Below are 12,666 nucleotides of genomic sequence, written 5' to 3'. Positions count from 1 at the left end.
CTTAGCACTCTTTTACTCAGAAACCTTTTGACTGGGAGGGTAGGGCAAACTCAAATCCCTACTGAGACCAGGAAGGCAACATGGATGAGTGCAGAAAGCTATGTTTGTTTCAGAAAGAAATCAGTGTATATTCTTTCAGCAGACACATTTAGTTTGTTTCTTGTAAGCCACTAGAAGAGTCATTACTTTCACAAAGTAATATGCTTATTTCCATTTTTCATAAAATATGGCCTGTCTTCAGTTTTCCCAGTTTTGATAGAGAAAAAGATATAAGAAATATTTTCTATTTCCCTTAACTATAAAAGCCAACTAACAGCACTAGCACAGCCACCACTGGGCTTCACACAGGGAGTGGTAGACGCTGTGCAGATGGAGAGTGCATGCTGGTGTGAGGTGGGCAATGGATCTCAGCTCCAGTCATTGTCTTCATGCAGGAATTTTGAACCATTTACCAGATCCTCCCATTTCTTCAAGAGAAGCTGGAAATCTGGATTTCTACGTGAAATCTCCCACTTTTTTATGTTGGCAACTAATTTTCTTTAAACACTGTGCCAAACAAAACATACCTGCAGGCCAAAATCTACACCCTCTGGGCTGTGATTTTAATGTCTCTTAAAGTCTCAAGAGACAGCATCTTACTGTTTCAGTTTAGGGTAGATATCTACCCATGGTCCCATCGAATGGGGTCTGGATAGGGAATCACCTAGAAGAAGCATAATCTATGCCCATTCTTTCAGCAGGAACTGTGGGCAGGAAACCATTTCCAAAGAAGCAGGCATGAGTTGGTGACTATACCAATATATATGTTATATCGATAAATAAACAAACAGGAGATTGTGGGGGACCACACGTTTCAAAAAAATAGGCTTATTTTAGGACAAATTCACCCATGTTAGTGTGCAGTTCTATGAGTTTTGATATACATATGCAGTCATGTAACCACTCCCACAATTAAGATACAGAACAATTCCATCACGCCCAAATTTTCCGTATGCCTCTTTATAGCTATCCCCTGACCCTAACCTCTGGCAATCACTAATGCATTCTCTTTTTCTATAGGCTTGCTTTTTTCCAGAATGTCATATACATGGAATCATACAGTTGATAGCCTTTTGAGTCTGGCTTATTTTACTCAGCATAATGCCTTTGAGCTTTAACCTCGCTATTCTATGTATCAGTAGTTCATCCCTATGTATTGCTAAGTAATTTTCCACTGTATAGATGCACCACAGTTTGTTTATCCATTCACCAATTGAAGCCATAATCAACTTCCATGTAGCAGTTTGTGTATGAACACGGTTTTAATTTATTTGGGGTTACTACCCAGGAGTGAGATTCTGGGTCTTATGGTAAGCATACACTTTACTAAGAAATTGTAAAATTATTTTCCAAAGTGGCTGAACCATTTGACATTTCCAACAGCAATACTTGAAGTTCCCATGGCTCTGTATCCTCTCCAGCACTTACATGCTCAGCATTTTGGTTTGGTTTGGTTTCATTGTTTCTGAGCTCTTCCGATAGATGTGGAGTACACACCCATTTTGGATGAATTGTGCCAAATGTGTAGACCATCCTCTAAATCTAAGGTCTCAGTAAAAACAATTAAACATGATTTCTGATATAATGTCTTATCCTTGCACACCCTGACTCATCCATCTTCAGCACATTCACATGTGTAATAAGGTAAGTGATTTTTAATTCCACCAGGTTTAAAGCCCTCTGACGTGACTTATTGCCATTCTGCTACTGAGCCTTGAGAGATTACGGTAAGTGCCAAGAAAAAAAAATGACTTTGAACTGCTCTTTCACCAGTTAAAAATAACACTGAAACCAAATGTAAACATAAAAGAAGTGGTCAGATTCGGGTTCCATATTAACAGTGTTTGGTCAGGCTGGAGCTGAGGCACAGCAGCAAAGAGTGCCTTTCACTTATCACTGTTTCCTAACCTCTGTACCTGGACTAGGCTTGACTGGATTTACAACAGACCTTTTGAAAAGATGCAGAGAAGGCAAGCAGCACACATTTCCTGGCAATACATTTTAAAGGTTGCTAAAACATTCCAGAGATTTTCACTCAACATTCCTCTGGCCAACACATCTGCAATCTGCCAATCCTTAAAAATAGGTGTTTTTGCATTTTAATCTCACAAACATCTTTGAAAATGCATTTCTTCTCTGCCCCTGTGTTGGACAAATCCAGCTTTTTCCACTTTCTAAAACCACAGAAATATAATGCTGCTTAATTCGTACAAGACTGAGCTAACTGGAGTTAAAATAAAATTTCTGAGAGTTTGTTTGGCTCACTCTTCCCTACCAGATGATTCCATTCTTAAAACGGTCCTGTGATTATATTCTCTCATTACAGAGGTGCCCAGAAAAAAAATAAGGAGTGCAGTTCTGAAATTATATAAAAGCAAAATTATTACTCTAAAAATAAGAGCTGTGACAGATCGTGTCATTGACCATGGTTCTTTTCCCCTGACACACATGTCCCCACCACCCACCCACTGTATCCATATGCCAGATCGTGTCATTGACCATGGTTCTTTTCCCCTGACACACACGTCCCCACCGCCCATCCACTGTATCCATATGCCTTTTGCCATATGACTTTGCAGCTCTCCCCTCTAAAGGGGCAGCCATGTGATTTGCTTTGACCAATGAAATGAGGTGGTAGTGGTGGTATCCTAGTTCTGAGCCTAGGTCTCAAGAAGTCTTACGTGTTTCTGCTTATCCTGTTATACGTCTTCCCTCACCATGAGACAAACATCCCCTAAGTAGCCTACTGGTCCCAGGACAAGGAAAGAGATATGGAGCAGAGCTCATCCAGCTGCTGCAGCCCCAGCTGACCCAGAGACCTACACTGAGAAGCAGAGCTGCCCAGTCAAGTCCAACCTGGATGTGTGGAACCCCAGCCAACCTGATGCGTGAGCAGTAAGTGTCTTTTTTAGCCACTGAAATTTGGACTGGTTTGCTTAGAAGCAAAAACTGATATAAACACATCCCTGAATTGTTGGCTATATATATATACACATATATATATGCACATATATATACGCACACATATGCATATATATATGTATATATATATGTGTGTATCTCAGTTACTTAGTATTTTAGAACTTTGCATGTTTTCTACATGGTTACTTCCAAAGGCAAAATGTGCTTTAAAAAATTGTAAAAGGAGAAACTTAGGAGAGATCCCAGGGTCCCTTGGAAGAAAATCTCTTATAGTTTCACACTGCCTCATTCTGCAAGCAAGCCAACTCTTGATCCCCGTTACCCCAACGGATGGGGCTGGAGCTGAAGCTGCTATCATGCCATAGACTGTTCTATGCACAACTATTCCTCTTGCATCACTCCTCTTTCTATAGCAGTGGTCCTCAACCAGATCAATTTAGCATATTGATAATATCAAAAGCATATTGATAATACCCAGAAACATGTTTGGCTGTCACAACTGGGTCAGAGACAGGATGTTACTCGTATCTACTGGGTAGAAGTCAAGGATGCTGCTAAACCCTACAATGCACAAGACAGTAACCAACAACAAAGAAAAAATCTGGCCCAAAATGTCAATATTGCCAAGGTTGAGAGACCCTATCCTTTGATTTAAGTTGAAATTATTTATTGATTCTTCCCCCTTATAAGAGTGTGTAAGTTTGAGAAATTGGATGACAAGACCTTATTAAATACAGAAAAAAAAAATCCTTTTTAAAAAAATCCAGACCAACTTTTCTGTATGTAATGTGCAATATATATGAACATATATCATTCAAAGTATAAATGACTTTTTCACAAATATCTCAAATAAGAAAAAGTTGGAGAAAACCTTTGGATATCTCTATATATCTAGAAGCAATTACGGGTACCTCAAATCAGCTGTCAAGAAAATACTTCATTTTAAACATTTTTGAATAAATAAACAAATATGCAGAGGCATCCATTGCTGATGAGCCTCCACTCCACCCAACCCCCACCCCAAGGGCATTAGAGATTTATAATGCAACAGTTGCAACGATCTGGGGCATGAGGCCATTTTGAATGAAATTGCTGTGTTATGACAATATCCTTCGGTGTTTCAGTAACTAAACCCTCTTAATGACATCCTAGGGAGATCAGCTTAATATTGAATTCTAGCCTCAATGTTTTGGATTTGTGCCAAGAAAAATAACCTGATCCCCAGAATCACTGAGAATTGACGGGGGTCCTCAGGCTGGTGAGTCAACTGTGGTTGAAATATAGGTGTGGAATAGTACATATGCGGCTGTTTCTGATGAAAGACTGTATTTGGATAAGCTGTCTAAAATAATGGAACTGGCAAAGCTGGAAGGGACTCCTGAGATTCAGTGAGGGAGGGTTTTTAATGTATGATGTGTTCTGTGAAGACATTTTTAAAGATACAGAGAATTTTAAAATAGAATTCAACAAAAGAGGGGACCTAGGAGGACCTGCTCAAGATTTGAGAGGATGAGGAGAAAAATAAGTCTGCTGGAACAGCATTTCAAATCCTAGACAAAGGATAAGGTTACAGAGGAGAAGCCATAAAGCTAGAATTGGGCTGAAGGGCCCAGAAAGGGAACAAGTGAGATCAGAGAATTACCATGATCAGGAGCCAGGAGACCTGTGGTTGGTAAAACAGGCCATGGTATGGTCATTCCTCAGACATATTCCGTGGAGAAGACATCAAAACAAGTAGTCAAGATTCCATTGGTTTGAAGAATTAAGGTGATGGAGTAACCTAACTTAGAATTGAGGCTGAGACCTGGGGTAATATTTTTTAAAAGTCTGATCATTATTAACTTGTGCCAGGGTAAAATAAATGCTGTATTGCTAAACTGACTCTACTAAGGAACAAAACTATTTCATCGAGAAACTGGGAACACATTAAATTGATGGTAGCATTATGCTCTGGTGGTAAATTTTAATCTATGTTCCACGAAACCATAAAATTCAGTAGGGACCCACACCAGAAGGAAAGAACAAGAGAGGCCAAATGTGTGGGTATCTGAGCTTGCCACCCCCACTTCAACCAGGAAAAGCTCTACTTTATCTGCTTTAAACATTGGAGCTCTGCCTAACTGTTCATCTGAAAAAATAGATTCTGCTGCTGAAAAAAGTTTGAAAAACAATGCACTAAAAGGCAGTGGTCCCTGGTTGGGGAGCAATATTGCTAGAGAAATGAAAAAAAAAAAAAAAAAATCAGTCCATGACCCCAGGGCTGAGTGTTTTAGAGACAATGGAACTTTTTCTGAGCAAAGTGACAGTGTGAAAAGTTGGCCTGTGTGTTGGAGGGCTCCTCCCTGATTTTGTTCATGTTTGGGGACCCATATAATTTATTATTTTAACTGGGAAATTTTTGAGAATAAAGGCAGGTTTTATAAATATGTACTCTTTAGAACAAGCGGCATAAATTATGACTGCCCTGGGCAAATTAAAATGTTTGGTTGCCCTAATTAAAGTGGGTACTTGGCCATATTCACATGGGCTTCGGTGGGAAGGATTGATCCATTTCTAGCTTCACCACCAGGGTAGGTTGCTGTTACAGTGACTAAAGATAAGAAAATTAACTTGTACAATTGGATTCGTCATATATGACACAGTCTAGTTTGCTCACTAAATGGGAGAAACGAGAGACACCTCCTTAAGGTTTCTATTGGTGTCATGATTTTACATTATACGCCCTCTGCGCCCCTGAAGTTGAAAGCAGAGAGAGGGGTTATTGGGAGCATTTAGTTCATGTGCCGTTGCTCATGGGTAGTGACCAGCATAGATTTAGATTTGGTTACACTGTCAACTCTTCTCCAAGTTCATCGAAGACTGCTCGGACTTGTGGATCCATACATTTACACCCTTCCTCTTCCCCACTGTTGGCCACCCCTGCATCCCCAACCCCAGAACAGTCCATATTCTGTTTAGGCGATAGTTAACACGTCTAACCACTTCACCAAAAAACCAACAAGAGGAAACCACCAGTGAAAGAGAAAGTCAGCTTATTACAAGTTCTGGCCAGCACACACCTTGTGTTTGTTCACTGAGTTTGCCAGAAAGTTCCCTTCTGACAGCCTAATTTACAACTTTCCTTGAGCTGCCAAATCATCACCCAGTAGACTTCTCCTATTACTTCTACTCTGTTACCCATCGATGGCCTTCTTGTGGAGCATTAAACAAAACACTCAGACCAAGCGGAAGTGTGACCCACACCAGGTACAAATAACCTACCTGTCACTCACCAGCCACCCTTGGCAATTGACAACAATAATGTGGGCAGCTGAGTGATTATAGCAGGGAAGTTGGAAGAAGGAATTTATAAGTTTCAATCTAAATGTTTGGCATGCTTTATCACCAGAAACCCTAGCTCCGAAATGTCAGGAACAAACTATAAAAAGAGTGTGGATTAAAGGGTCTGAGTTACATACCAAAGGTCTTCTCATTGTCAAAAAATATTTTCTTTACTGAGCATTCACAGTGCCTTGCCCTGAAATGATTCCTAGACATCTCCCTGAGGGATATACAAAGAGAGGAGGAATAATAAAAACCAACAAGCCACCAGCATCAGAACCAGGCTCCAGTGCAAATATCATTGCCAACAACACGAAATATGGTGGCCATCTGCCTGTGGTACATTTAGGATTGGTCTTTACTTCCTGTATTTTCTAAATTTTCTACTATAAACACATATGCCTTTTATAATTAGAAAAATATAAATGTTGATTTTAAAAGATTGTGGAATCAGGACTCAAATGCAAGTCTGTCTGATAGCCAAGTTCATGTTCTTTCTACTCCTCACTGCTTCTTACCCATGTCCATCAATGATATTCATTTTATTTTTAATAAAATAACAAATAATAAATAGAGCTGAATGTGTGCCAGGTACCTTTCTAAGCATTTGAAATGTATTAACTTGTTTCAGCCTCACATCATGTGAAGACTGATTATATTCTTATTCTACTGATGAGAAAACCAAGGCACAGAAAGGTTAGGTAACTTGCTGAAGGCGCCAAAGCTGGTCAGCGGCAACACTGGGATTCTTCCCCAGCCAGTCTGGCTCCGGGGTCTGTGCTCTTAGTTGCTCTGTTAAGCTGCCTCAACCCTCTCCTACTTAAGATAGATCTTCTCTGACCCTCATATCCTTTTGCAACCTGGCCAGGCCCCCGTTGCATGCGTTAGTGTAAAAGCAGGACAGGCAAGCCCAAGGAGCCTTTTTAATCAGAGATGACACAGCTGGATTACCAGTATAATCGGCTATAGCCTCAAAGCCTCATGATGAAAAGGGCCAGATGAAATCAACTCTAGTCAGTATCCACGATGATGAGGAATTAAAAGATATGAAGGCTCCTGCTGCCTAAAAAAATAACCATGGCATCATTTTTCTCATTTCATCCAGCACAAATTTAAGTTACATTCCTTGAAAATGTTTTTGCCTTCTTGATTTGTCCCTGGTTTTCTGTTTTTGTTCAATTTTACCTTCTCAGTCAACTCTTCCCCATCACACACATGCCATGAACATCCCCCTATGAAGGGACTTGTCCCGCTCCCCACCACACACATGCCAGAGACAGTCCCCTTCCTATGAAAGCACTTGTCCCCCTCCCCATCACACATATGCCATGGACTGTTTCCCAACCCATGAAGGGACTTGCCCCCTTCCCCCATCACACAGATGCCATGAACAGTCCCCCACTATGAAAAAACCTGTCCTCCCTCCCCCATCACACACATGTTGTGGACATCCCTCCCTATGAGGTAACTTGTCCCCCTCCCTCATCACAAACATGCCGTTAACATCCCTTCTTATCAATGGGTTTGTTGACACTGAGCCAGAATCTTGACTTCCCTGAACCTCAGGTTTTTATCTGTGAATTCAAGGGTTTTAATTGAGGATTTCCAATAATGATGACATCTGGCATTTATATAGGAATTTGTGGTTTGTAAGCTCCTTCCTGTTCATTATCTCATTTTACCATTCCAATGACTCTGGACAATGAACATTGGTGGAAATTTGTTATCCCCAATTTCCAGGTGAGAACACCAAGTTTCCTCTCTAATAGACAGGAAAATCCAAATCTACTGATTATAATTCCATATCTTCTTCCTCTTTGCCTCAAAACATCTCTAAGGGCCCTTTCAAGCTCACAGTCTGCGCTTCTGGGCCTGCCTCCCACATCTCTGTCCCCATTTAGGCAGCACTCATTGTAATGTTTAAGCTACCTGCTGCAGCATCCTGGTCCCCAGAGACATTCGAGAGGCTCACTTGGTACCTGAGGACTGCAGTGATGAAAGTTCTCCCTTTAATTTTCATCCTCATGAATTTGGAACATTAGAGCCAGCCATTGAGACCACAAACAGATGTCAAATTTGGCCTGGATTTTCTGGGAGCAGCATCTGGTTGGCCTTTCCCCAGCCAACACTTCCCTCAGCAGTTGGTTGTCACGGTGGCTACAAGGGGAAGGTGGGGGGCACTGTGGGGAGCTGCAGGACTATCTGGATCCTGGACTGGCTCACCCTCTGGCTTTCATTTGTCTCTTTATGTATATATGGTATGTTATTTACCTATATCCTGTGCCACACATTGTTAACCTTCCTTCCAGAAGTCCCTGCCTAGATAACAAGTGTCATTGGCTAAAGAAGAAAAGAAGAACTGGCATGACTTAAAATACATGAAAGCTGGGTAACTGTAAACTTGCATAACTTGCACAGAGCTTGTGCCAAAGTTGTGCACCCTAAGTAGGGTGAAAATACACTCTATTAACCTGAGCGTCGTAATTTACACATGTGGTCTAGGTGTGATTTTAATAGCAATCCCTTTCACTCTCAAAAGTTTCCAAGTTTGGACAATAAATTAGATGGATACCTCCTGTATGATGTGAGATCAAAGATTACCAAATTATGGAACCTCTAAATGGAGAGGTAGGCTAAAGACCTTTATGTGCAGACTTCTACCCAGTGCTTGGAAATCTCTTGTTTTTGTTTTTTGTTTGTTTGTTTGTTTTTTGAGATGGAGTCTTGCTCTGTCGCCCAGGCTGGAGTGCAGTGGCATGATCTCAATTCACTGCAAGCTCCGCCTCCCAGGTTCACGCCATTCTCCTGCCTCAGCCTCCGGAGTAGCTGGGACCATAGGGGCCCACCACCATGCCTGACTAATTTTTTGTATTTTTAGGTGAGACGGGGTTTCATCGTGTTCGCCAGGATGGTCTCGATCTCCTGACCTCGTGATCCACCGGCCTCGGCCTCCCAAAGTGCTGGGATTATAGGCGTGAGCCACCGCGCCCAGCCTGGAAACCTCTTGTAAACATCACAACAGAATTTGAGCTCTACTAGAAGTACATTTGGACTCAATCTTATAAAAATTTCAAGTCACTTCATCTGTGTCTGTCTTTATAGCTCACGGCATTGCAAGACACCATAAACATTAATGGAGAGCGGGATGCCAGAATAAGTTGATCACAAATGATGCAGGAATATTTAGCAGCAAGGAGAAAGGAATTCACATTTCTCAGTACACACTATGTGCCATACTTCGTGATAAGATGATTTCCCTCCAACATATCCTCATTGTCAGCAATGTCGGGAAACAGGAATCATTTCCCCTTCTACAGGTGGCAAAACTGAAGCAAGAAACATACGGGCTAACATCAGCCGAACTGAGATTTAAACTCCATTCTTTTTGACCCTGAAACTGATGAATGCTGCTCCTGGAGGTTGAGTATCCCTTATCTGAAATTCTTGGAACCAGAAGAGTTTTGGATTTTGGAATATTTGCATATACATAATGAGATACCTTGGAGATGGGACACAAGTCTAAATACAAAATTATGTTGTTGTATATACACCTTACACACAAATAGCCTGAAGGTAATTTTATACAATATTTTAAATAATTTTGTGCATAAAACAAAGCTGTGACTATGTCTTGACTGTAAGATATCTTGCCTGCAATCCGTCATATGAGGTCAGGTGCAGAATTTTCCATCTGTGGTGTCATGTTAGTGCTCAAAAATTTTTGGATTTTGGAGCACTTCAGACTTGGACTTTCGGATGAGGGATGCTCAACCTGTCTTAGAACCTGTGGCTTCCTATCATGCCTCCCTTCCCCATTCCTTTTCTCCACTGGGGTCTGAGGTGGGAAAGCAAAAGGAGTTGCAGGTAGCCCTCACTTTTCACACCAGGCAATCTCTCCCCACAATCTGTCTCATTCCTGAAGAACAGGGAAGCAGAGCACTCCACTGAAGAAATTCTGTTAAAATCTATCTCCAACATATAAGCATCCGTCTTTGTCCCAGTCTGGGTCTAGCATGAAATGATACCGAAGGATGAACCAAGTGCTTAAACAATTTCAGTAGAGGAGAAAGGGAACTTGGAGCAGCTTTGTCACCCTGGAGTGACACTGCTATGCTGCATTTCCTGTCTGTAATATCTCTTCAGAGCAATTGTTTTCTTCTGTGAGGACACTTCAGAGATTCACAGAAACAGATGCTCTTGTGACTGACCACAGCAAGTATCAAAAGTCCTGGGTAGAATTAGGAAGCATTTCTCGTGCACTGTGCATTGGGAAGTGCTTCACAGCAGTGTGACAGATGTGAGTGGACAGAGCAGCAAGGGAACTGCCCCAAAGGAGGTGGCAGAGGAAGCAACAAGCCGGGGATTGGCTGGCCGGTCCCAGCACAGCAACTGCAGCAGCAGCTTGCTAAGTTTCACAGGTGAAGCCAAAGGCTGGGGGGAATGGAAAACAAATATCACTCTATTAAATTACGGTCTGAGGAAAACATGACGAGGAAAGTCAAGAGTGAATCAAAACCTTGAAAACTTTGAATTGACATGTGTGTGTGCAAGTTCACGTGTGCATGTGTGTCTGCATGTCCAAGCTCTACACTGATTTAAGAAATAATTATAGACGGCCTGCCATAGGATGGTGAGCAAAACAGTCTTGGCCCCTGTCCTGATGGAGCATGCAGTATCACAGACTCTATATGTTCTATTTCTAGGCCTTGTATTTTGAGGATATATGTCAGTGGAATGATAATGGCTCTGTGACCTTGTTTAAGTCCCACCAGGGTCTCAGGCCGGGTTTTCCAAAGTGCAGTCCTGGTACTACTATGTGGTGAAGATGCTTAATTGTCTTGTAATTATTTAACGTGCATAGGTATCATATCAAACCCAGTATTTTCAAGGATTTTTATAGCTTAAGATAAGGCTTGGTATAGGCAAGGTGGATCAATTCAAAAAATATATACTAAGAAAATAATAGTGGAGGTGGTACAAAGAAACAGCAAAGGTAGTGAGATGGCTTCACTGGTGTTTGTGAATCACTGAGATATTGCATGTAGAAATAAAAATCAATATGGTTGATAGAAACACAAGGGGTTCTGATTACCCCTCAGTGAGCACTTGCTCTCTCACTCACCCCAGCAATGACATATGAAGCAAAGCACTGCTCTGACTGCATATGCTCTTGCGGACAACTTGGCCAGCATTCAGAAGGCACTGAGTGTGCTCTGGGAACTTCAGAAGGCACTAACGTTCCATGGAGAACTTCACAAAGAGTGAGACCTAGTCCCTGGCCTAAAGAGAGTATAATTTAGTAGGAAAGAAAAGACAAGCACACAAATAACTGTAAAATGGGATACGCCCCACAGTGGAGGTACAAAGTCCCATAGAAGAGGTTCAATGGAGAGATAAGTCACGCCTGCCGGGTAAGGTCAAGAAAGACTTCATGGAGATTTGAGATGGCATCTGAGATAAGCCAGGAAAGATGGGTAGAATTTCAACAACCAAAAAAGCGGGGAGAGGGATGGGAGACATTCCAGAGAAGGAGAAATGCTTGAGTAATGGTACAGAGATCAGGAAGTTATATAATGGCAATAAGTCCCTGCTGTCTATTTAGCTGAGATATAGAATGCAAGTCAGTTAGATTATTAGGTGGAGTTATAATATAACTAGCCTTAAACAGTGGACTGAGAATTTTCCACTTAATTTAATGCAAATAGCAGGGGAGGGGGTAGGCAATGGAGAGCTGAAAATAGGACTGGAGATGCACTAGAGGGAAGTAACCCTGGAAATGGGTGAAGTAAAGGTTACTGTCACCTCAGCTCTGGTTCTTGTTATTTCCTTGGAGAAGCATAATAGAAGTGTGAATTTAGGGGAGCCAAATGATGACTTTGCAGAGGAAATCTCTAGGACTTGTGGCTTGATTAAAAGCAGGGAGATGGATAGGGAAGATCCAAGGATAGCTAGATAACTAGAACCCTCCTATTCCTCTGACTCATATGTGCTAAAACTGTAGAGTGAAGCAAACACTTGTAAGTGACGTGATGTAAATCCCTTAGGGGCCTATGCCCACCTCAAGAGAAGAACGTGTGGTCAGGAAAAACGACCAGGGGAAGTGAAAACAACACAAGACCAAGAGTATAACCCGTATTTTATTCACACATGCAAATTTAGGCACAGCAAAAAGCAAAACGAAGTATACCAAATGTCAAGGGTTAATTATCAATCATTTCTATATTAAATTATGAGTTTTTCAGTAAGACACTTTTTGATAAGACACTTGAATTACGTTCATAACCATCAAAATAAAGAAAATAGACAGATTTTCTTTGGTCGGGGGAGAACATTAAGTATTGTGGAAGCCTGAAAAATGGTTCCCAAAAACTATCTGGTCCTAAT

This window comes from Trachypithecus francoisi, unplaced genomic scaffold (assembly GCF_009764315.1).
Source record: "Trachypithecus francoisi isolate TF-2019V2 unplaced genomic scaffold, Tfra_2.0 Contig00586, whole genome shotgun sequence".
Lineage (NCBI taxonomy): Eukaryota > Metazoa > Chordata > Mammalia > Primates > Cercopithecidae > Trachypithecus > Trachypithecus francoisi.
Note: the sequence above shows the minus strand (reverse complement) of the source record.